Raw genomic sequence first — 25,708 nt, forward strand, 5'->3', positions numbered from 1 at the left:
GAGATGAGGCCGAGGGGCTGTATGTGAGGCTACCTATGGGATGATCGAACTTGCAGGTGGGTCCGAATTTGCACATGCCATACTGCATGTAGAATGCACACTGAGGAACACCCTGCAATGAGACAGACAAAGATTGCATTAAGAATCAACATCCAAGATTATAAAGACTTGTGCAATTCCGTCTTACTTTTGAATAAGGTCCGTGTATGCAGGGTGCATAAAAGAGACAGTGATGTCCCTGATTGGTGGTTTGCCATTTGTCATCAAGAAAATTGTGCCCATGCTTCAGAAAATTCTTATAAAGCAAGTGGTGAAGGTGTTTTCCTAGGACCAAGAGGTCCTGGGTTCAAAACCCCCCCTTGGTGCTTCCTCGGTGGCATCACCTTCGGGCGGATATTTAAGCGCCTACGGACGGTGAAAAATCAGTAACTACAGCAGGATCTTAGGCCTAAGACCAGTAGGGGAAAAAAAAGACCAGTAGGATCATCTTGCCACCCTCTGTTACTTATAAGTTCAAAGTTGACTGCTTAGTCCAAATACTACATGATTAGAGATTTCCCCAAAGTCGTCGGTGTTTGTTAGCATATTCCAGTGTCCATCCAAGTGGCATCCTTGCATGTGTATGACTACTACAAGGAAAACTACCACACGCACTCTACAAGTATGAGACAAGTGCTCTAGGCACCAGAAAGGGCTGTAGAGAAGGTGAGAATGTCTCCCAAAAACCCAACAAGAAGAAGTGAACACCTAACTAGTCTTTTGCAAACTGTTGCTCATTCCATGAGAAGGTAACATACTTCACTGCATGTAAATGTATCATGCTTGCTACATACTTAATCCTTCTGATGTTTTAGACGTGGAGAAACAAGAAAACATTTTAGTGCACTTTACATAGTGAATATTCGAGTCTACTATAACATACTTCACTGCATGTAAATGTATCATGCTTGCTACATACTTAATCCTTCTGATGTTTTAGACGTGGAGAAACAAGAAAACATTTTAGTGCACTTTACATAGTGAATATTCGAGTCTACTATAAAATATTTTAAGTTTCCTTGAAGCTGTTTCTAAAATTATAATTATAATTATAATTATACACACGCACAGACACGCGCACGCGCGTGCGTGCATGTGTGTACATTTGCACTTATTCATATGTGTGCGTGCATGTGTGAGTGTGTCTGTGTGTTTATCTATCTTGGCAAGTTTTCAAAAATTCCAAGGCTTGTGAGGGAGAGAAAAAATGAAACTTCTTACTTGTCTCAATGGAAGGCCAATGGGGCTAAGGTTGTAGTTTGGCAATGATGGAACTCTCTCTCTGGGGTGATGATATCGGCAGGACATCCCAAATTTGCAATCCCTATTTTCATGTAATACTGACAATCTGGCTGCCCAGGCCGCTCAGGAAAAGCAGTGTCTTTAGACACAACTGTTGATTGCATGGCTGAGGGGAGCCCTGTAGCAGCAGAACCTGGCACATAAGGGTTATATGTAGTGTGAATGCCACCAGACGGTGTTTCGTTTGAAGTAGCAGCTCCATACATAAAGCTTGCTCCTCCAAGTGCCGGTTGTTGAACATCCAAGGATGCCATATGCCCCATTCGAGCCTGTTACGATGCACATTGAGAGAGTTTGTTGGTAACATCAATACACACACCACACACACACAATTGTCAAGGAAAAACTAAATTAAGGTTAGTGCAGAAACACTCTGATTAATGGGATTAAGCAAGGGTGAAGAAAAGGAAAAAAGCCAACGAATCAAGCAAACCGTTATTCCCTTCAGCAAAAAGCATCCATAAAGTACATATGTACTATACAAGCATCAATTACCCCCACACCCACCCACACACACCCACACCCACACCCACACCCACCTACCACCCCCCCCCCCCCCCCCCCCCCACACACACACACACAAAATGGCATTTTCAAGAAAAAATACGTACAAGATGACAACCTTTAGGCCTTTAATTTTCATTTAATATCACCCACCCAAACCCCTGCCCCCCCATCCTCAAAGAAAAAAACAGCTGTGCTACAAACCTGCGCTACGAACAACACATATAACTGTCAACAGATTGTGGGCTATATAGTTGAATATGTGACTCATTTGTGAGAAGAGTCCTGGTGGGACTCACCTAGGGAAAGGGGCCTCCCAAGGACCCAACACTGGTTAGCCCACTCGCTAGCTGCACCAACGACAATTGTGAGGACTGGGGGTGCATGGTATGGGACACGTCTACCCTGAGGGTGCTGGCTACGCTGAATTGGTCTCTAGCTCGGGGTGGCTTGTCGCTATATCTAGTTTGGAGCCTATGGTTGGGTGGCGAGTGCTAGCCGAACCCACCTATGTCTTCATGGACGTATTCATTGATTATGTGTAGACAACACTGGATTGCAGATGCTTGGCCGAGCTCCACGGGTATGTTTATGCATGTATCAATTTTGGGTGAACAAACAGGTGTGGACTTCTTGGGGTGTTTTACCTCTTGAAAGAGAAAGGAAGCTCAAATTGAAGGACATAGAAGGAAGTTCGGAGTAAAGGGGGCCTAACTCAACCATTCCAATGGAGTATCAGATGCCATCCTTTCTACACTGAGGTTTGGATAAAGCAAAAAGGTTCAGCATCTCTCTGTCCAGCCCAAGTCCAAGAGGCCCGTGTTTGTACTCCATCCTCAAAGCGGGTTTGGGGGGGGGGGGGGGGGGGGGGGGTGTTAACTCGACTGTTCCAATGGGGTATCAGATACTGAGGCAAAAAGGTCCCACATAACTCTATCCAGCCTGCGTCTAGAAGGGAGCCCTAGCATGGTATCCGTAAATCATCCTCAAAAGTCATGCTGGCCTCAAGGGTGATATGGGCGGTTTGGATCTAAGAGCCCACCTAAAGGCTGTCAGGGGGTTGCTCATATTTAAATTAATGGAAGACTTAACAAAAATAAGGGCTTCATTGAATGAAGAACAGGTTGTGTGCCTAAGCGAAGAGGATGTCTATCTTTTGCCCCATTAGCTAGCAAAAAATTGTAACCTGTATGCTTAACCATGTGATCCCACTTCATGTCACCAGTTTCCAGTTTGACATATTTTATACTACAAGCTAAGTTGGCTACATGGTGCTTGATTTGACAGCCTTGATTAGCAAATAATACAAGAGTGTTGCACGTTACCATTAATACAAGGATGTTGCCCATAACCAATGTTTCACAAGACTACGCTAGCCAAATGCGAACTACCAAACTATAGTGTGCTTAAAACCAAAGAACCTTCCGCTCTTCAAAAATGTGACAATCCCTTACACCTTGCAATTTTTAGTGCAATGCTTACTTGATATGCACTCCATCCAGGCACAGAAACTATGTTTTGGGGTTGTACAATCAAAGGAGCAAAACTGGAGGGGCTTTGGAACCGAGATCTTGGCATATACAGTGCTCTCGCTATTGACCATGATGGCATTCCTGTGGGGAATGGATGTGGTGAAGGCGTTGCTGGAGAACCATTTGAAGCATACATTGAAGATCCTGACATTGCGACTAGACCCCTAACTGTTGCAGGTTGGGGATGATTAAATTTACATGTTGCTCCAAATTTACATGATCCAGTTCGCATATAATACGCACAGTCTTTTTCACCCTGCACAAACAAAATGGTGTGACTAGTTAGACAAAAAGCCTTCAACAACTCTCTTGGCTGCAATGGCTCATGGCCTGTGCCCAAAGTGAAAATTCACACCAACAAATGGTTGTCTAGTCATCATAACCATATCAAACACAAAAGGCTGTCTGCTGTAAAGTATTGTATTGCAAAATTCACATGCAGACACCTTAACATACATGAATGGAAGCATAAAGTCTTTTCATAAACACAGATATACATACTTCTAAAACTTCTCCCGGTCACAAATTTGTGTTGTGGCTGGTCTTTAGGGTTGGTTGACTGCCAACCCTAGAAATAATAATACAAATGTCCAATATTAATAAACATGTCCACACTGGACTGCCTTTTGGGCACCCAGACCACATACAAATAAATGGCAAAAAGCCAAATTGGCCCAAACTCTACCACGAACACCACCTCTGCCGCAGCTACATTGTAGAGACATGTCCACGTCATATCATCAGAAGGTGTGCACATGACACTATTGGAGATATAGATCCTTGTCCATGACCTTAGAAAATCTTCTTCATTTCCTTGACAGACTTTGGCCTGTGCTACCGAGATTGTCCAATAAGCCCTTCTGGCTGTGACATCAATACTTCCTCGTGCGATTGTCAACTCATCTGTGGGGGCTTCGAAACGATTGCTATCACCATCGATACTTCCCCAGGATTTCCCCGAAGCAACGCAGCTCCCGACGGGGGCCTGAACGATGGAATTTGGGGACACGCTATATATGAAAAATGATCAGTTTTCCAAGGGGATCGCAACCGCGCGGTCCGTTTGAAGAAATTCCAAAGTTGGCCGACATGCCTGGGGGCCAGTGGACAGTTGGGTTCCAAGCGAGGTGAGGTCCCGGGTGCAAGTCCAACATGCGACGTTGGCACTTGAGCTGAGCAGAGAAGCAAGCAAACTGGATCCTTGTGGGGCCGTCATCACTTCCGACAAGAAGAACAGCGGGCTTGGGGATCTTTCAGAGTTACCACCAAGGGAAGGTGATGCTTTGAAGAAAACAGCGAGGCTGGTGACACGTCAGGGTGGCACTTCATGGACCGGCAGCGCCTCAGATGGGGACCGCGGGCTGGTAGCCACTCAAGGTCAAGAAAGAGAACAAAGGGGCCACGCATGTAGAGACAGCGCCGGGGAATGGGACCGGGTCTGCTTATGCTAAGAAACTGGATGCGGCGGAATGGGACGTCGTGTTGGTGTGGTGCCTAGGAAGACAGAGCAGAAAGCAAGCCGCCGAGCCAATCTTTTGGGAAAACACAAGCGGCAAAGGTGTCCGCTAAGGCCATGGCGTGCCTTGTGGCAATGGAGCCACTCCCTCTCATCACGATGCAAACGGGCTAGGCAGGAGGAGCCGACGCCCTTCCAGATCTTCAAGGATTACGTCTTGGGCAGATGCAACAAAGCTGAAGCCCCAACTTCTCCAAAGTGCAGAGAGCAAGGTCAAGGCCGAAGAAGCCGAAGCCTTTTCCAGATCAACCCAGGATCAACTCGCGCGAGGCAACAAAGCCGAGCTCGCACTCCTTCGTAGTGCAGAACAAGGGCTAGGCCGGAGGAGCCGAAGCCTTTTCCAGATCAACCCAGGATCAACTCGGGCGAGGCAGCAAAGCCGAGCTCGCACTCCTTCGCAGTGCCAAAGCAAGGTGAGACAAAAGGCGTCAACATCCCTTTCAGGCTTCCAAGAGCCAAACAATGAACCTTCACAAAGACCACCGAGCTACGGTACGGTAACCAACCCGGAAGATCTAATGATGGTGGCACTCATAGGGCATGCGGGTGAGGGTAAGGCCGCGCGACGGCACCAACAGACCCATGACCCCCAAAGGCAACACCAAAGACTCCGCCTAGGTGAGGGTAAGTCCTAAGAAGAGGCACCAAGAGCCCTGGGCTTCCGGACCGAGAGTGGTCTCCTTGTGGCCGTGTAGCCCGCTGAGGTGCACGCGTCACCGCAACACCGAAGACTCCGCCTGGGTGAGGGTAAGTCCTAAGAAGAGGCACCAAGAGGCCTGGGCTTCCGACCGAGAATGGTCCCCCTTGTGGCCGTGTAGCCCGCCGAGGTGCACGCGTCACCCGCAACACCGAAGATCCGCCTGGGTGAGGGTAAGTCCTAACAAGAGGCACCAAGACCCCTGGGCTTCCCTTGTGGCCGTGTAGCCCGCCGAGGTGCACGCGTCACCGTTCCTCCGAAGACTCGTGTGGGTGAGGGTAAGGCCGCGTGATGGCACCAAGAGCCCTAGGCAACCGAAGGGGCCCTACAAAGGTCCAAAGAAGTTGCTCCCATGGGTTCTAAAGTGCCACAAGCGCTTTGGGGCCCATGACGGCCCGAACTGGAGCAATCCGGGGAGGGCCAAGCTGTGGGAACGTGCCAAATTAGGCCATCAAGGGCTGCAGGGGCACAGAGTTGTGTGACTTGGAAAACAGGTTTGAAGAAGGGGACTACTTGGGAGCTCTTGATTGCAGCCTAAGGACCGTGGTGCCGGGCAGATAGCACTCTGTATGAAGGAGCAAACGGGTATAGCTGGACTCGAACAGGTGGACTCGAGTTGTACGGCTCACGAGTTGAATGGCTTTGGAAAGCAAGTTTGATGAAGGTGACTACTTGCGAGCGCTCAAGCACAGGACATGGAACCGTAGTGCCGGGCACATAGCACTCTGGGTGAGGACGTGAACTTGTACAACTGGAATTGGGCAAGTGGACCCGAGTCGTTTGGCTCTCCAAGATCACCCGAAGATGGAAACAACTGGATGTGCAAGTGGCAGTGTGCATGCAGTTGGGTGGGGCAGAGTGGCAGCTGGCTCACTACTGAAGTTCGAAGGCGTCTTGGACCAAGTTACCAGAAGATGGAAACAGCTGGATGTGCAAGTGGCAATGTGCATGCAGTTGGGTGGGGCAAAGTGACAGCTGGCTCACTGAAGTTCGACAGCAGCTTGGATGTGGAAAGCACTCATATCTAGCCAAAGGGCAAAGAGGGTGCAAAACTGAAGATTCAGCCTGAGACGAAGTTCAAGCAGGTAAAACTTCGGACCTAGCCATCTAAGCAGAGCTTGTTCGGATGATGTCTAAGAAGACTCGCTCTTCGCAATACGGCAAGACACATTCTGAACGTCAAGGTTCAAGGTGATGGTGCAGAGTCAGGAAACGAAGCCGTTGTGAGGGTCGTCATGGTGTCATGGGGGCCTAAGCAGGACCAAGTGGAGGGACTTTGCGCCTTGGTGAACAGGAAAACAAGCAGATTCTGGCGTAAAGGTCAAGACCGCCTACACAGGTTTCAAAACAGTTTGGCTGGAGCATGGCAAAGCAGGTCTTGGTGTCAAGGCAAGATAGAGCACTCAAGTCAGGTGAACCAAAGCCGAAGAAGTGCAAAGGTTTGAATGCCAAAGGTTCGCGGTGGTTTCACTCGGTGTCAGGTGGGGCCAAAGGCACTTTGTCACAGAGAATCAATGCACTTATGTACCGAACAGGTTGAAGCAGGGCATCAAGGTCCACGACAACCAAGTGCGGAGTTGGAAGTGGCACAAGATAGGGCAAACCAGGCTGGAGTCAATGAGGTGGGCAACGCTTGTCCATAAAGCACTCGGCAGACAAGTCTCGACTTCCTTGAAGGCTTATGCATTCCGGGCAACACTGCATTGCCTCAGGTAATCACTCTTACTCAGCTCAGACAGGAGCCTCGGCGAGACCACGCAGTCACCTCGCCATTTTTGTGGGGATTGGGGGACTCTCAAGCGGGGGCTTGAAGTCCAGGCCTTTTAGATGAAAAAAAGAGAAAAATACAAAAATATGCACAGTTTTTCTTTGTAAAACGGGTTAGACACTGACCCTGCTGATGGCTATAAAGTAGGGTAAAGACCTCTCGCGGTTAAATATTATCTATCACTATGCACATAGATGCTTTATATGAAGACCATGCACTCAACCTTTGGTTTCAAAAGTAATTGACGAGGGCGTCAATTCTATCAAGGAGGGGTGTATGTGAGGTGGGATTTCTATCCGGAGAGACTTGGTGCCCAAGGGTGTATGTGAGGTGGGATTTCTATCCGGAGGGACTTGGTGCCCAAGGGGTATGCTAGCCCACCCCGAATATATTGCATCTATATGGGAAGGAGGTGCTAGGAGAGGCAAGGAACAAACCCATGGTAGGCACCCTAGAAACGCACTCACGCACCGGGTAGGCACGTAGGCCTTTCCCGGGTGCGGGTGGGGTTGCGTGGGTGCCGGGTGCCCCGGGGGTTGCCCTCCCCACCTTGACGGAGTCGGGACCGAATATGCCGATGGGACCGAAAACGGTGGAAAAACGGCCGACCGACGAGCTGTGCCGTGCCGACGGGCCGAGACGCGACTGCACCGGCGGATCATGGATGGAAGGCAAGACCCGAGACGAGGCCGAGGGAGCAGAGCCAGGCATGAACGCAAGTGATCGGTGAGACCCGCAAGAAAAACGCGCGAGACGGGCCGATGGAGCCGAGTCATGAATTATGGACCGTGGAAAGCCGCGTGCGGCAAAGGCGTCGCGGGACCGTTTCCGCCAGCCCCGTGATAACTCCTACTGACCCAATCCCTAGGGGATTAAATGCCTTAACAATGAGCACATGGTCCCTTTTTATAGGACCTCTCCAAGCTTGGCCAACTGGCCGACTGCAGCAGTCGGCCAGTCCACAATCCACAACTTCCCTTTCAGCGCTGCCCGACCAGAATATTCCCTTGATTAAGATGCGCCGGCTGCAGCCTTCCTCCGTTTCAGCCGACCCCCCTGATCTGGCTCCTAACGCATGGTCTAGAAGCCCCTCTAGGCCTTGCTCTAAATCCACCTTTGTCCTCTTGTGCTCCACTTTTGGTTCTTCAAAGTCTTTATCTGGCTGCCTTTTTTGGATCAGCGTCTGAAGTTTGTCCATGGCATTGATCATGCACATGACACTTGCAAATTTTGCGACATAACAAACTCTACATCAATGCAAAGAAGAGCATATTTGGAGTTCAAGAAGTCCAGTACCTAGGCTACATGATCAGTTCCAATGGAATTCGCTCGACCCTAAGAAGATAATGGCAATCCTCGATTGGGACATTCCAAAGAAAGCCCAAGAGATACGATCTGTCACATTCCTTACAGCTTCTATTTTTCTATTGTTCATGTGTGGCATGTGGAGCCTGACATGACATACATGTATAACTGGTGTAGCCTGACATGGTGTGTGTGTGTGGCATATGGAGCCTGACATGTCAATACATGTATGGCTGGTGTAGCCTGACATGATAGTATATGTGTGGCTTGTGGGGCCTAACATAGTGTACATGTATATGGCCATGGAGCCTGACATGATGAAAATCTCTAGGACTAGCTATCTTGGAGATATTGTGTATTTATGTTCTGGGAAGGTTCCGGAAGGATCATGAGCCCTGGACATTTTATCTGATACAACTGTGCAGATGGGTGTTTCTTCCAATATAATTGCACTCATGTGTGTGCATGACTTTGAGTTTATCATTGGATGACTTGTCTTGTTTGCCTGGACAATGCCTGAGATTTCTGCCTGTGTTGTCCATGGGGCCGATGACACCTGGGCACCCTGTGGACGTGTATGTGCGCACTTATTTGGGACTGACAGGTAATCTACATGTGTTTTGCAGATGGTAAGTATTCCCAAAAACTCAATTTACAGCTTTATGAGTTCACATATTAATAATTATGGATGCTCACTTATAAGTGACCGGACAACTTATAAGTGAGTACACATTGAGCAGGACTTATTTAATACACGTGGCGGCCAAAGACCGGGCACTGGACATTATTTGGACTCCATGTAGGCGCCCCTTTCTGGACCCAAAAAAGCACACGTGTGGGCTATTTTCAGCAGGGAAGCCTCTATTATTGACAAAAACTCCAGATTGGGGGAGGAGGGGGGGAGGGGGGGGGGGGGGGGGGGGCGGCGCGCATGCTTTTCAAGAGTGCATGAGGGCTGGTCGGCTGGTTTTCAGCCTGTTGGCAAGTTTCTACAGCCATCCATCGCGACTAAAGTTCACCAGATGCATGGGAGAAGCTGGCCGACTGTTTTTGCATGTTCTCCACTGATGGCCGGTGGATTTACAGCTTGAATAGAGGCTGGACAGAGGTTAAAATGTAATATGCGGAAGCTTCGGAGAAGGATCGGTACTTCAAAACTCAGAAAACAGCACTCTTTTCGCGACGGAATTAACGCACAAACTGAAAAGACGATGTGCATAAAATAGAGAGAGAAGGGGGGGATGGAGAAGGACATAGTATTGGGTCCCAATTACCCTCTGTAGGGCCCCCACCACGGATGGTGTATTTGCTTTATTAGAATGATGTAAAACTGAAACAAATACAAAGTACTTGACCTTTTCTTGGCTGGAAAACCTGCCCTTGACCTTCAGTCCTTCACCCCTTAGCTTTAGCAAACCCTTGGCTGTCCTGGCCCTTGAATGCTTGAGGCTCTTGGTGAATTATGAGATGAATAATGGGATTATGGGCTGGGGTATTTATACCCCTCCCTTCATGCAGTCGGCTGGCTTCAGGACAGCCCACGACTGAGTCTTGTAATAAATTGTGTTCACACTTTAATAAAGTGTTTTCACACCTGTTTAGAGCCTGTCCAGCCTGCGCATGACTCTGGGACAGCCCCTGGCTGCTGGGCATGCTGCGCATAGGTGTGGGACTGCCCCCCACACCTGGCCGCCTGCTGTTCTAGGGTTTTTACCCTCTGTCGGCTGCCTGTCCAGAGGCTCTGGAGCTGGCCGACTGCCCCTCCAGCCCTTGCCTTGGCTGGTGGGCAAAGTCTTGGGCCCTCCTGGCCCCTTGGGGGTGGTTCTACACCTCCCCCATGCCCATCTAAGTATGCACATGCAAACCCTTGTCCTGGGGTAGCCCTATGGGCTGACCCCATCTCTACATGCAAACTACATGCCTACAGATGTCTGGCATCCAGTTGCAAACCAGATACACAGCACATCCGACATCATTCCAGAGGGAGACTCACAGCGCGGACTGGCACTGCTTCATGTGCAGGACAATGCACACCTGACCTTGGACTCATGTGCAGGACAATGCACACCTGACCTCGGACGACTGAGATGGATCCCTGGCTGACTCGTCCCGGACTGGGCTCACATGGGACCAGTTCACCATCCCAGGTCCTGCACCTTCTGTACAGAATGTCTACGTGGCATCCAAGTGCGGGATGCACGTGACATCCCCTTCTGCTTAACTTGACGGAAGCTGCATAGCCTCCAAATAATCCGTCAATAAAGCCGGATAATCTTCGAAAAATTCTTTGTCGAGCCATACCGCTTCATGAGTTCCTCGGTCTTGAAACTTCGTGAGGAACTGTCGTAGTCGTCGGCCTGAGCCATGCTTGAAACGGTGCAGAAGGATCTGTTCTGGAACCATTACTTCTGCTTCATCAATGATGTCTGGTTCCGCTTCGTCTTTGACCTCTGAAGGGGGTGGACCTGCATATGGCTTTAACCAAGTGACATGAAATACATCGTGCATAGTCCAACTCGGAGGTAGCTTTAACTGCATAGACACCTCATTAATCTTTTTCCGGATGGGGAATGGTCCGAAGCTCCTGAAAGACAACTTTGGGCATCGCTTGCCCACCTGCTTCAATCTTTGCTTCATAATCCGAAGATATACCCAATCTCCTTCCGAAAACTTCATGTCCCTTCGGTCTTTATTGGCCTGTCGAGTGTAGGCCTCTTGCGCTTTAGCCAACCTGTCTTTAACGGACTCTAGGATCTCCTGGTAAGACTCCGTCACTCTGTTCGCCTCGGGTACTGAAGACGAAGTCCTGGTTAACAACGACTGGAAAGGCCTTCCAAACGCTGCCTCATATGGAGTCCTGCCAATAGCTGAAGAAAAAGAGTCATTCAGAACAGCTTGAACTAAAGGCAAAAACGATTCCCACTTACCTTGCTGATCGTGGACATAGCACTTCAGCACATCAAAGGCCAACTGGTTGTATATCTCTATCTGGCCATCTGTCTGTGGGTGGAACGCACTGGAAAAATTCAACTTAGTACCAAAATTATCAAACAATGCCCTCCAAAAATGACTGGTAAACTTGGCATCTCGGTCTGACACTATGGTCCTAGGAATCCCACCAATCGGGTACCAATGCCGAATGAATAGCTGGGCAACATCCTCGGCGGTCACATTGGCCCTGCAAGGAATAAGCATCACAAATTTGCTGAACCTGTCAACAATAGTCAAACACTGTGTATTACGCTTACTCGGACTGGGAGGCAGATTTGTGACAAAGTCCATTGAAATGTCTTGGAAAGGACCCTCAGGAATTGGCAAAGGCTGTAATAACCCTATCTTCTTTCCACGAGGAGCTTTCACCTTTTGACAAATGTCACAGCGTTGTACATAAGTAAACACATCACGTCTCATCTTTGGCCAATAGTATTGCCGTTCTAATTTCTCCAGAGTCGAATTCATGCCCCTATGACCACCGGTAATGGCGTCATGGGCATCATGGAGAAGAGCTGCCCGGAATGATTTCATGACACACAGTCGGCCTTTGTAGTAAAGCCAACCATCGCGTATCAGAAAATGGCATGGTCCTGTGGCATCCAATGCCTGTTCCCACTGTGTACCGAATTCCTCAGAATCCGCGTACGTGTGCTTCATGTCTTCTAGTCCTGTACCAACAAGGTCAAGTCTAGTGGTCTGAATCGCAGATACTTGTCCCTTCCTGCTCAAAGCATCGGCCACTGGATTGGCCTTTCCTGGAAGGTACTCAATCATGCCACCAAACTGCTGGAATATCTGACTCCAGCGGTGCTGTCGATCACTCCACTGTGCACTGGGCATCGTCTGAATCCAGCGCAATGCCTGATGGTCAGTGCGAACCTCGAAGTCACGGCCATACAGGAAATGTTTCCAATGTTTCAAGGCCTGGATAACTGCTAGGAGTTCACGATCATAGACTGAGTAATTTTTTTCGGCGGGCAGTAACTTACGAGACATGTAAGCTACTGGATGACCATTCTGTTGCAATACACCTCCAATTGCGATGTTACTCGCATCGGTGATCACCTGAAATGGTTCGTCCCATGAGGCAAGGGCTAAACAAGGCGCTTCAGACAAAGCCACCTTGAGGTTCTGGAATGCCTCCAACGCTCGTGGAGTCATTCGAATCTTTTGCCTCCTTGTTTTCACTCCCTTTAGCAGATCGGTGAGGTCTGCCGAGAGATCAGAAAACTTGTCAATGTGGGTGGAATATGCCTGGCATATACCCACAAATGATCTAATGTCATAAGCAGTCTGAGGTACTTCCCAGTTAACAATCTCGGCCACTTTAGCCGGATCAAGTCGAATGCCTTCGGCACTGATTATATATCCCAAGTAATGTACCTGGAACAGATAAAATTCTGACTTCTTTTCATTGACATAGAGCTCGTTGCTTTCCAGCAACCTAAGGACTTTCTCCACATCAATGTCATGCTGCTCAACTGTAGCTGAAAATATGAGTATGTCGTCCAAAAATATGAACACACACACTCCAATCAACTCCCGGAAAATACGCATCATCATGCGGTTAAATGTAGCTGGGGCGTTCGTCAAACCAAATGGCATGACCACAAATTCATAGTGGGCCCGTTCTGTACGGAAAGCTGTCTTGGGGATGTCCCCCTCAACAATCCGAACCTGGTGGTACCCACTCTTTAAATCCAATTTAGAGAACACCTTAGCTCCATTCAGCCTCTCGAGAATATAGTCAATTCGAGGCATCGAGAATCGGCTCTTGATAGTCAGCTTGTTGAGTGCACGATAATCGACACACAACCGAGAAGACCCATCTTTCTTCTTGACAAATAAGATCGGTGCTGCAAACGGCGACACGCTGGGGCGGATAAAGCCAGCTTGCAACAATTCTTGGAGTTGGCGGTCCAACTCCGATTCCATTGCCTTAGAAAGGCGATACGGAAACTTGCTCGGGGGTTCCGAGCCTGGGAGGAGGTCAATCTTGTGATCCTCTGGTCTGGACGGGGGAAGCTGGGGAGGGAGACTGTCCCGAAGAAAAATCTTCTGGAACCTTTCATGGAGAACCGAGTACTTCTCGGAAGCACTGGCCACCGTCTGGGCTGTCTGGACGTAAATCATCGCACACTGTGCGCCTTTCCTGACTGCTCGCTTAGCCTGCAAGTGGCTTATGAGCGGAAAGTTTGGAATACCTGGCTCACACTTAATGGTCACAGGGGTGTTTGACACATTCCGGTCAATCTGGAATGTGTGCTTGTCCCACTTGACATCAGGAAGAAACTTGTGAAACCACTGGATCCCCAAAATTATGTCTGCTCCTACAAGAGGGGCAACCATAAAGTCACGCACAAACTCTATGCCCTGAATTACTAACTTAGCACCTAGAGCTTCATACTTGACGCTCGTAGTCATACCTGTGCTAAAACCCTCAACTTGTTTGTCCACCGGAGTTAGCTCGAAGCGGGCACGCCTAGCGGCCTCTTCCGTGATCACATCCTCCGTGTTGCCGCTGTCAAACAAGACAACGACTCTCTGGCCACCTATGTAGCCAAAGGACTTGAGCAATTCGTTGCGCTCATACTCCTGGTCATGGGCGCCCTTCTGCTTATCTTCGAGCTCCCGGCTAATAATTGCTCCAACTGAAGCACCGGGGGTTGAAGAACTAGGGGTAGCCACTGGGGTCTGTGTGGGAGCTGTGCTCACCACGAAAGCGGTGGAGGCGACGGCGGGCTTTGGAGGCTTCTTCGGACAATCCCGAGAAGTATGTCCTTTTGTGTGACAAAAGTAACATCTACCCTCCTTCCTGTACTGAGCAAGCTCCTCAGCACTCAACTTGCCACCTGTCTTGCCTGCCTCCGCTTTCTGGTCTGGAGTAAGCTTAGACGCATTGTTCGAGTTCTTGGAGCCAGAGGCTCCCGGGCTCTGTCCTGGGGAAGACCCCGTCTGGTTCTGGCTTTTGCCCCCCGAGGCGTTAGCCTTGGGAGAAGCTGGCTGGGAAGTCTTGGGCTTGCCACCATTGTGTTTCATTTCTGCACTCTGCGCAAGCGAGAGTGCGTCCTCAAAGGTGGCTGGCCTAAACATACGCACCTCCCATTGGATTTGCGTGTCCAGGCCATACAAAAACTGCCCTTTCTTGTCCGCATCAGATAAGCCTAATTGTAGACACAAGGTCGAAATTCTATTGGCAAACTGAAGGACTGGTTGCGCGTTCTGACGCGCTCCCCTGAACTCGTCTTCGAGTCGCTCAAGGTAGTGGGGCGGTAAAAACCGCTGCTTAAGGTCACGGACGAACTCGTCCCACCCATAAGCTGCCATACCTGATCTGGTGTGGGCATGAGCCCACTGAGTCCACCAAGGAATGGCCTCACCTTCCAAATACCAACTGGCTAAGATCACTTTGTCAATATCTGATTTCCTAACTGCGGCAAAGTAAGCTTCAAATTGATGTAACCATGAATACAGAGTAGTGGGATCGAGTTTACCATTATACTTACTGAAGTTCATTTTCTCGGGAAAATGATTCGAGGGCGCCGCCGGTGTCAATCTGGCGTCCAAAGCTCGGAGGTAACGCTCGTGTTCCACTCGTCGCATGGCTTCGTCTTCTCGTTGTCGAATCTCCAATGCCCGTATCTGCATCTCAAGCAAGGAGCTTGACTGCGGCTGTGACCCCTCGAGAGGGTCCCTGTGACGAGGATCTGGTATCTGGGGTACGGAAGGAGAGGGAGGAGGAGATGGAAAACGCGACGCTGGAGAGCGAGAACGCTCCTCCAGAGCCAAAATCCGCGCCTTCTGCTCGTCCAACTTGGTTGTCTGGTCTGCGATTGCTCGCATCATCTGCTGGAACATGTCTTGTACACTCAAGCCGGGTGCCCTAGCTGGGCTGCCTGGTGCACTCTGGTCCCATGGTTCTGGTTCTCTCTCGTCGCCGAAGTTCGCCATAGCGGGAAAATGCAGTTCCTTTCCGGAACGCAATCTGACCATCCACTATCTGTGTGGGAGACTTCCGGAGGCTTCCGGAGGCTAAAAACCAACCGTCCTTCGAGGGACAGGAGTCACTCCGAAAGGGGTAGTCCACCGGCGTCTAAAAACCAACCACACGAGCGAAAAAATTTTCTAGTTTTCTTTGCTGAATCTTTGTCCTTGAAGTGAGCTCTGATACCACTGTAATATGCGGAAGCTTCGGAGAAGGATCGGTACTTCAAAACTCAGAAAACAGCACTCTTTTCACGACGGAATTAACGCACAAACTGAAAAGACGATGTGCATAAAATAGAGAGAGAAGGGGGGGATGGAGAAGGACACAGTATTGGGTCCCAATTACCCTCTGTAGGGCCCCCACCACGGATGGTGTATTTGCTTTATTAGAATGATGTAAAACTGAAACAAATACAAAGTACTTGACCTTTTCTTGGCTGGAAAACCTGCCCTTGACCTTCAGTCCTTCACCCCTTAGCTTTAGCAAACCCTTGGCTGTCCTGGCCCTTGAATGCTTGAGGCTCTTGGTGAATTATGAGATGAATAATGGGATTATGGGCTGGGGTATTTATACCCCTCCCTTCATGCAGTCGGCTGGCTTCAGGACAGCCCACGACTGAGTCTTGTAATAAATTGTGTTCACACTTTAATAAAGTGTTTTCACACCTGTTTAGAGCCTGTCCAGCCTGCGCATGACTCTGGGACAGCCCCTGGCTGCTGGGCATGCTGCGCATAGGTGTGGGACTGCCCCCCACACCTGGCCGCCTGCTGTTCTAGGGTTTTTACCCTCTGTCGGCTGCCTGTCCAGAGGCTCTGGAGCTGGCCGACTGCCCCTCCAGCCCTTGCCTTGGCTGGTGGGCAAAGTCTTGGGCCCTCCTGGCCCCTTGGGGGTGGTTCTACACCTCCCCCATGCCCATCTAAGTATGCACATGCAAACCCTTGTCCTGGGGTAGCCCTATGGGCTGACCCCATCTCTACATGCAAACTACATGCCTACAGATGTCTGGCATCCAGTTGCAAACCAGATACACAGCACATCCGACATCATTCCAGAGGGAGACTCACAGCGCGGACTGGCACTGCTTCATGTGCAGGACAATGCACACCTGACCTCGGACGACTGAGATGGATCCCTGGCTGACTCGTCCCGGACTGGGCTCACATGGGACCAGTTCACCATCCCAGGTCCTGCACCTTCTGTACAGAATGTCTACGTGGCATCCAAGTGCGGGATGCACGTGACATAAAAACAGGGAGGAAGAGCTGGTCATGGGCTTCTAGACAGTTTTCCTTCCAACAGGAGGTTTGCAAGCTTGTGCACAACTACTGGTTGCTTTCTTCTGTGGCTACTGAGGGCTGGTCGACTGCTGAAAACAGCTTTTGAGGGCTGGTCGACTTGCTTTATGAGCCAAATAGGAGGAAGATGATGATGTTGAGTTGTCCCGGGCTGATGTGGGAGTGCTATGGGCTGTGCATAGTTGTCCTGCATGTGCTTCATGCCGGGAATGCTCACTTGTACTAAAATTGTAAGCAAATTCAGATATTGTGATGTTTTTTCTTGTTTTCATATTGTATTGGAAGAAATAGGTGCAACCAGTGGTGAACCCTAGGCACCCACAAAGTTGTACTAGAAGCAGACTCCTTTTTGGTATTCTAACCATAAAGGGGGGGGGGGGGGGGGGGGGGGGGGGGTCAGCCCATTTTCTAGCCCCTAGTGTGGTGTATTGTGCAGCTTTGTCATCTTGTTTTATCTGGCATGCATTTGTGTATTTTCAGATTTCATGATTGACTAGATTTTCAGTGTTCAATTGCCCCTTCCGTTTACACGATCCTTCATGGGCCTATGCCAAGCATATAGCTCGCATGTGGATCGGTTTTCTAACCTTGCAGCTGTCAGAATGCGCAGCGGAAGGCTAATGCACATAGGAGACGCATCACCATCGAGCTCCACGAACACCCCCAACGGGCACTGCAGCATCCCTCCACCGGGCTCCATCTCCCGGTGAGCTGCCTCCCAAAACACCGGCCGGAGGAGATGATTATGACAAGGTGCCACTCTAGCCTATATATGACTCTTCAACTTCCCATGCTTCCACTTATGGGATAATCCAAGGCACCTTCTAGCCATAGATCACACGCTCGAAATCGCCAACCTTCCAACACCCTCCCATAATTCGAGCTCCGCAAAAGCCACCGAGGCATAAGGGGATCGCCCCTAGGACCACACACGCCCAGGCTCTGATACCATGTCAGAATGCGCAACAGAAGACTAACGCACGTAGGAGACACATCACCATCGAGCTCCACGAACACCCCCAACAGGCACTGCAGCATCCCTCCACCGGGCTCCCATCTCCCAGTGAGCTGCCTCCCAAAACACCGGCCGGAGGAGATGATTATGACAAGGTGCCACTCTAGCCTAAATATGGCTCTTCAACTTCCCATGCTTCCACTTATGGGATAATCCAAGGCACCTTCTAGCCATAGATCACACACTCGAAATCGCCAACCTTCCAACAGCAACACCATTGATAGATTTGCTCAAAGAAAAAGTTTCAGTCATAGGTAAGGCTTTAGAGGCATTCTTTGCTCTACAAAAGGCGGCTTCCAAAGCACCAGTCCTCAAACTCACATCATGGGATGATCCCTTCGAGGTGATCACCGATGCTAGTAATCTTGTCATTGAAGCAGTATTGCAACAAGAAGGAAGACCAGTGGCATATTACAGCAGGAAGTTGAATGATGCAAAAAAGAACTATTCTATCTATGACAAAGACTTGCTAGGGGATATCACAGCCTTGAAACAGTGGAGGAAATTTACTGTGAAGACAGACCACCAAGCCTTGAAGTTGTTACAGACTATGCTAAGTACCCAGTGGAGTGATAGACAGCACACCAGTGGAGTCAATCGTTCCAACCATTTGGCGGAATGATTGAGTATGTACCGAGTAAGCACAACCCTGTGGCAAATGCTCTTAGTCGGAAAGGTAGTATTCAGACAGTACAGGAGTCCACTGTGTTCGAGGGCCATCGACAACAGTCCAATTTCATCATCGACACCTTTGTTTGATATTGTATTCATCTGTTGAATTGGTCCTGGCTTGGGAAATCCCATGGATTGTTCCTGAAATAAATTCCTAAAGAGGGGGCGGGTCCTGTTCCCCGCTGAGTGTGGTGTATCGTGTAAATCCCCTATTCCCATCTTGCTCTCCCCTTCTCTCTCTCTATCTCTCGTACGCGTGGTTGCATCTGTTACTACACGCTCTGTTGGGCTTACAAACCGGCACTCCTCCATGATGCCCATGATTCACTCATTGGTGGTCATCGCGGGATCAACAGTACTTTGGAGAAGTTAGAAAGATCATTTTATTGGCCGAAGATGCACAGGGATGTATACAAATATGTTTCCGCATGTCCCATATGTCAGAAAGTGAAAGTACCTCACACCAAAGGCAAGGTTGATTCAACCATTTGCCGTTCCTAAGGGTCCATTTCACGACATTTCGATGGATTTCATTGGACCACTTCCCGCATCTACTGGATCTCGGAATACTCAATGTATACCGATAGTTGACAGATTCGGTAAATTTTGTATGCTTATACCATGCAAACAGACGGCCACAGCAAAAGATATAGCCTGCATTTTTCTCCAACATTGGTATCCAGTATGTGGTTTGCCACGGACCATTACTTCAGATCGAGATCTAAAGTTTACATCTCACTTCTGGTGAGCTTTGCTCGACAACTTTGGTACCAACTTGCAATTGTCCAATGCATTCCATCCTTAGACTGATGGCCAAATAGAGATTTACAATCAGTTGGCTTTCGATGTACTTAAAGCGTACTGCCATGATCAGCAATCGAAGTGGGAGCTGCATCTCCCGTTGGTACAGGCGATTCTCAATGTTGGCAAAACTCCGTACGTGGCAGCCTTTGGTCAAAGATTTTCATCCCTTCTCATCCAATGTTGGTATAACCCTGTACGAGGCAACCTTTGGTTGAAGATTGTCATCCCTTGTCACGCGAATGATCTCTCCTTCCTTGGAAGCCAACAAGACATCAGAAACTTTTTCAGTCATCAGTGAGTCAGTCAAAGAGCGTCTTACCAAAGCTCAGGAGGCTCATACCAGACAGGCAAATAATTCAAGGAGAGACGTCAACTTCAAAGAGGGCAATTGGGTATACTTAAGGATCATGAAGCAAAGACTCAAGCAAGTGGGCAAGCGTTGTCCAAAATTATCATTCAAGAGTTTTGGTCCTTTTTCCATCATCAAAAAGTTAAGCAATGTTGCCATGCAACTCAAATTGCCAAACAGCCGGACGATGCACAATGTCTTCCACATCTCTTGGTTAAAGCCTTATATCGAACCTTCATTACAAAATGTTCCAGAAGAGCAGTAGCCAAAAATGGTTGACGAAGCAAAAGTGATAAGAGCCTGAGCAGATCCTTCTACATTGTTGGAAGCACGGTTCCAAACAGCGACTTTGCCAATTTTATACCAAGTTCAAAGATCGAGGGACCCATGAAGCTGTTTGACTAGATGATGAATTCTTCCTCGAATATCCACAATTATTGGCGGACTACCTCGAAGCCATGAACCTGGTGCTAAGCTAAGCAAGAGGGAATGTCACGTGCACCCATGCCCTATGGTACACGGTGATAAACTGGCTCATCAACAATGCAAGAAACATGTACAGAAGTAGTACCTTGATAGGATATTTTGTCGTATGCCGTAACCCCTTTGTGAGCCCCAGTCCAAAACATGTTAGGCACAAGCTACGTAGGTCAGCCTCCCAGCCTTAGAGGTCTGTCAGGTCAATGTCAGGTCAGTCCTCTTAACCCACTTTGGAGAATTCAGCAAGTAGTCCTCATGTAGGTGCATGTAGATGTCAGCCTAGGAGTAGAGTGCATCAATAGCATACTAGCTGCGTCCATGTAGTAGGGGCCAGCCCAAGGCTTACCCAAGGAGGGGCAACCTTGCAAAAGGTATTAAATACCTTTAGCCGGCAGGCCTGGGCAGCAGTCAGCCAACAGCCAGACAAGCCCACGACCCACTCTAGCATTTAATACTAATGGACCCAATCGTGGCAGATAATAAACAGCATATGGACATATATAAAGGCGACCCAGCCACAATCCATAAATCATCCGATTAAAATCCAAGTTATCAACAGTAGTCAAGCATGTGTGCTTAGGCAACCAGCCTTTGCATACTTTCAGCATTCTGTGCGCTTTCAAGCCAAAGGCATCAAAAGCTCAATCTCACCAACCCTCACTCTTGGGCCAGTGTATTCTCTTTGAAGATAGCTTCACAATTCGCCTACAACTTATGCCCAGTTCTGCCCAACGTTTGGTCACTTTATCCTTGCGTTTGGCAGTCAGTCAGTCAGTTGGTCCGCTCAATCTTGTAGACACACTTCAGCTTGTATTCAGTTCTCTAAAAGAAATAAAGCAAATACTCTTGCTTTCAAAGGGAAGGGGGGGTTGGGGGGGCGTTTTCAATGGGTAATTTGGGACCCCATCTGGTGTCGTCTCGACTACATCTTTCAGTTCATGTATGCTATTTAAAGGATTGCTAAAGACTCACTTAACTCAGGCTTAAAGAAGGCCCCGTTGTTTCACATGGTCCTAGCTACATCGAGAGGGAGGCACCTATAGAAGGTGTAGTCCACCAAAGGTCCCATGAGTCCAAGGGGGGCAACGATTCGAAAGTAAGCACCGAGACCAAGAAAGAGATGAGACCACCATGAGTCCAAGGGGGGCAACAATTCAAAAGCAAGCACCAAATGTCCCATGAGTCCAAGGGGGGCAACAATTCGAAAGTAAGCACCAAATGTGCCATGAGTCCAAGGGGGGCAACAATTTGAAAGTAAGCACCGAGACCAAGAAAGAGATGAGACCCCCCTAGAAGGAGCAACATCTTATGTGTTGAGAAGGATCAAGGGTAGCTGGAGGATAGGGGGCATTCAAGGAAGTGAGGGCAAGGGCAACTAGAGGCGGGGGATGAGATGGACAAATAAGGTGTCAACATAGAGTTCGGAGCTGAGGAAGTGGAAACTATCTCCTCAAGAATCGGATCTCAAGTAGGGGCTCTCAAGAGACCAAAGGTGGGTAAAGGTGGGGCCTTGGAAAAGGGGGATGGAACACCTAGGCCACAACATTGAGATAAATGCTCATAATGGTTCTCCTTAAGAATCGTTACCATGAGCCCCATGTCACGATGTGGCGAGGACCACCACATCGGGGATGCCTACGATGGGCACAATAGTCAAGAACCTACCACTCATGATTTGGGGCTCGTGCGCTTGCTGGGGGGGGGGGGGGGGGGGGGAGTGGTTAAACTATTGTAATGGCTCAACGAAGAGGCTAGGTTGGGAGACGATGGACTGGGTAGCGAGTGTTGCTAGACTCTAGCTAGCCGTAGAAACTCCACGGGAGCTACTTGTGGTGGCTAGGACCATCTCGCCCCTCACCAAAGCAATAATGAGGCTGTGACCAAACCGGTGGGAAGACCAAAAAACTCGATCTGTTGTAGGAAGTAGAAGCCATCCAACTGCGAAATCACGGTGTGACAAGGGAGGTGAGTACTTGAAGGATGGAAAGTCTTGCTATCCTCATGATGCTCACCGTCTTGCCATGGTGGAGGGGGGGAGATTCCTAAAATCTTGCCTATAGAGTTCCCCATCATTGGGAAAAGCTCAAGGTATTCCATGTGGGAAGGCCAAGGAAGTAATGTTAGAAATCAATTCACCCTCGTCATGATTCACCATGCCAACTAGCTCTACATTGTTAAGGTCCCCTTTGTAAGGAGAAGCCGATGTATCATAGAGTAGCACGAACGCTCAACAGAGCCCAGTTGAGACACCAAAGTGAGGCCATACGTGGCCGGATAGTTAAGAGACATCTTAAGTAGGTTTGGCATCTTGCCAAGTAGGCTACATGTAAGTGCAAGATGTTATACCCATATAGGACCACGGTAAGGGTAGAGGGAGACCTTTTCAAGACACGCTGCCCTCGGTTGCAGGGCCCAAACCAGTGCCAAAATGACCTCAGATGAGTATGGAAGCTGCACCATCACCATAGGTCTCATGTTTTGTCTATTATCACATAAGTCGGCTGATGTGGTCAGTTGGATCTAGTCCAGCTCAATGATGGGTGGCGAACACCGGTCAATCTAGCATACGACCACCCTTGGATACCATGTAGACAGATTTGACATCTTACATCATGTTCCTATTATCAATTTTGAGATCTGCCTTCACTGCTCTATGTGCCCTTCTTTCATTATGCATACAATCCTTCGTCTAACTGTCTTTCCAGATCGCCACCTATGCTACCTCGCAGGAGCGCACGGAAGTCATCAGTTGTAATATCAGTTTGCCTCAGTTATTTGAAATCATTCTCCATCTCTTCTTGCTGAGCTCTTGTTCTTTGTGAAGGTCCTGCTATTTGTGTTAATGCACAAGTTGTAATCTCTTATAAGAAAAACATGACTCGGAAGTCAATTGCACCTTCCAATGGGTCATATTCTAACAGAAGCCATACCTCCATGTGGTAAAGTACACAAGGGTGTCCCGTACTGCTACCAGGCTCGACCACATGGTCTTCTAGGCAAGGGTGGCCAAGTCAAACTCAATCCAGATGTACCAATGGCCGAGAAACTGGATGTCGGCAATGTACCTCTACTCACCAACAAGGGCAGCTTGAGGTCTCGAATGTTTCCCAGGCTGTTCTGCTGCCAATTAACTTACAAACCATGGTTGTGGGTTCAAGTGAGGCCAGAGAAGCACCAAGACGACCCCCTGTTCAGCACAACTTTCTCCCCCATGGTTCCCTGCTCTGCCTTTCAGCCGTGCTTCTTCTTTGGTTGCTGCTCTTCATCCGGCAGTTGGCGCCCCCCCCCTCAGAGGACTCGATGGCTACTGATGCTGCTCTTAGCTGTCTATTTTCAGAAGTGGCGGTGGGCAGGAAAGGCCAGACACAGAGATGGGGAAGAAAGCACAGGCAAGGAGGGGTAACCATGAGCATCAAGGAGTGGGCAGGAGGACACACAAGCAGAAAAGAAAAGAAGAGGAGGGGAGAGAGGAGGGGGCGGGGGGGTGTGAAGCCGGGGAGGGGAGAGTGGAGGCGGAGTGGGTGCTATGGAGAGGGGAGGCAGAGGCTAAGGTGCAGGGTACAGACAGGAGAAAATGTATATTTGTAATATCATAACCATCCTTGCTAGGGCTTATCTTCATGAATGCAAAAAGAAAAATCTTCAGGTCACACTCCTTGACTAGCCTAGCACAAAATTTAAATTATTTTTTGGAGCCCTGATGCCACAGGATTTCAGAAAGATTACTAGCCTCACTTTAAGTGAGCAAGGGTAACAACATAAGGACCTCAAGAAAGATGCACCCATTAACTTAACCTGCAACCATGATCACTTAACCTGCAACCATGATCACTTAATGAACCATCAGACACTAACAAAGATACATACAAATTGAGAAGACAATATAAAGTCACTGGAAATGATTCCTCATGCATGCACACACAGAGGAAGACCATATAGAGTGCGGCAAAAAATAAAAAAACACTTTAAGCAAAGCAAGATGTGCACACCAGACGCAATGGAAAGCCTAGTACATTAACTGGTACCCTGCCCACATATCCGGCCATTTCCCTTGGATGATGAAATTTACATGCTGAGCCAAACTTGCAGGTTCTGGTCTTCAAATAGTACTGGAGCAGGGAAACATTAAGTCAGGCCGACAAAAGAGTGCTGCAAAGAGAACGCCGTGTTACAAAAAACTCCAATTAATGTCAATATAAGTGGTAATGTCAAACCTGACATTCGGGTTGTCCAATCCGCTCTGGATATTCTCCTTTCTCTCTTGCTAATGCTGCAGCCTGAGATGCCAACAAATCTCATATAATTTCCATGGGGTGTAGTTCCTGTGTAGATTGACCATTGAGAATATATGTGAAGGAGACTCTAAATTGGTGTGAAGAAGACGTACCAGCTTTCTGTTCGGTGGATGGTTGTAACGGCAGCTCATACCAAAGCCACAATGGCCAGTGCGAATGTAGTGGGTACAGTCTGGCTCACCCGGCCGTTCTGGAAAAGGACCTGGGGCAAAGTCTGCTTCCTCCTGGGACTGCGACGTCATCTGCTGGTGCCACATTGCTTCTGCAACAGAGAGTGTGTCAGAACTCAATCCTCTTTGAAGGAACCGTGAGACAGCCACTATCTGACTCCAATTGTTTATCAGAAAAAGGTTTACCGGGTTTCACGACAAAGCCCTAGAATATGCGTGAATAAGGCATGTAAATAGAGATTCTGGACAATGTTTTTAAACAAATTGCTGCCTTGAAAAACAAGTGAACGCTTGCAGTTTGCATTGGACAGAATCTCAGTTTGCGGCAGCAATGGAAATGCAAAAGATGCAGGCTCTGTGGAGATTGCGCGGATCCTTGAAATTCCAGGTAGTTTTTGAGAATTGAGTTGAGCACAGGATGCGGTCGAGGAAACAAAAGCAAGCGAGCTCAGATTGATATGATCCGAAAAGGCTAAGAGCGACTCTGTGTGTGTCTCACACACACACATACACACGTCTCTCTCTCTCTCTCTCACGCACACGCACAAGCACACGCGCAGGGAGAGAGGGGAAGTACCTTCAAGGTTTGAAGAGTCGCCAGCATAGCCTGAAGCAGAAGAGGAGATCGCTGCATGGTGATTCTGAAGATGATGATACTGCGGCGAGTTCTGCAAATGCCAATCTTCAAAGCCCCAATTGGGGCGCGGGAAAGGGGACGCGTTAAGGGCGAGGCGAAGCGAGCCGGGACGCTTGGCGGAAGCAAACTGGTGTTCCATGGATCATACTGCAATCAATCTCAAAATAAGAGAATTGCGAGGGTAAAGCTAGGGTTTGGAAGCTCGCGTACAGGTCTGGCTATGGCGGTGGGATGGGGTCTGTGTGCAAAAAAGAGAGAGAGAAGGTGAGGGTGAGGACGAAAGTGCACAGGTTGGAAAGGGGGGGGGGGGGGAGAGAGAGAGAGAGAGAGAGAGAGAGAGAGAAGC

At 48.9% G+C, this 25,708-nt stretch overlaps 1 pseudogene across 1 annotated transcript; it reads right to left on the bottom strand.

Moving 5' to 3' along the window:
• Nucleotide 1: 1 nt before the first annotated feature.
• Nucleotides 2-25,708, bottom strand: LOC147623014 (zinc finger CCCH domain-containing protein ZFN-like; annotated as a pseudogene). The gene is made up of 7 exons (XR_015269313.1): nt 25,303-25,708; nt 24,648-24,817; nt 24,475-24,537; nt 24,250-24,369; nt 3,328-3,633; nt 1,261-1,610; nt 2-112 (listed from the first exon to the last, which is right to left on the bottom strand). The product of XR_015269313.1 is annotated as a zinc finger CCCH domain-containing protein ZFN-like (transcript).

This window comes from Cibotium barometz, chromosome 27 (genome assembly GCF_041138505.1).
Source record: "Cibotium barometz isolate CiBa-2024 chromosome 27, ASM4113850v1, whole genome shotgun sequence".
Taxonomy (NCBI): domain Eukaryota; kingdom Viridiplantae; phylum Streptophyta; class Polypodiopsida; order Cyatheales; family Cibotiaceae; genus Cibotium; species Cibotium barometz.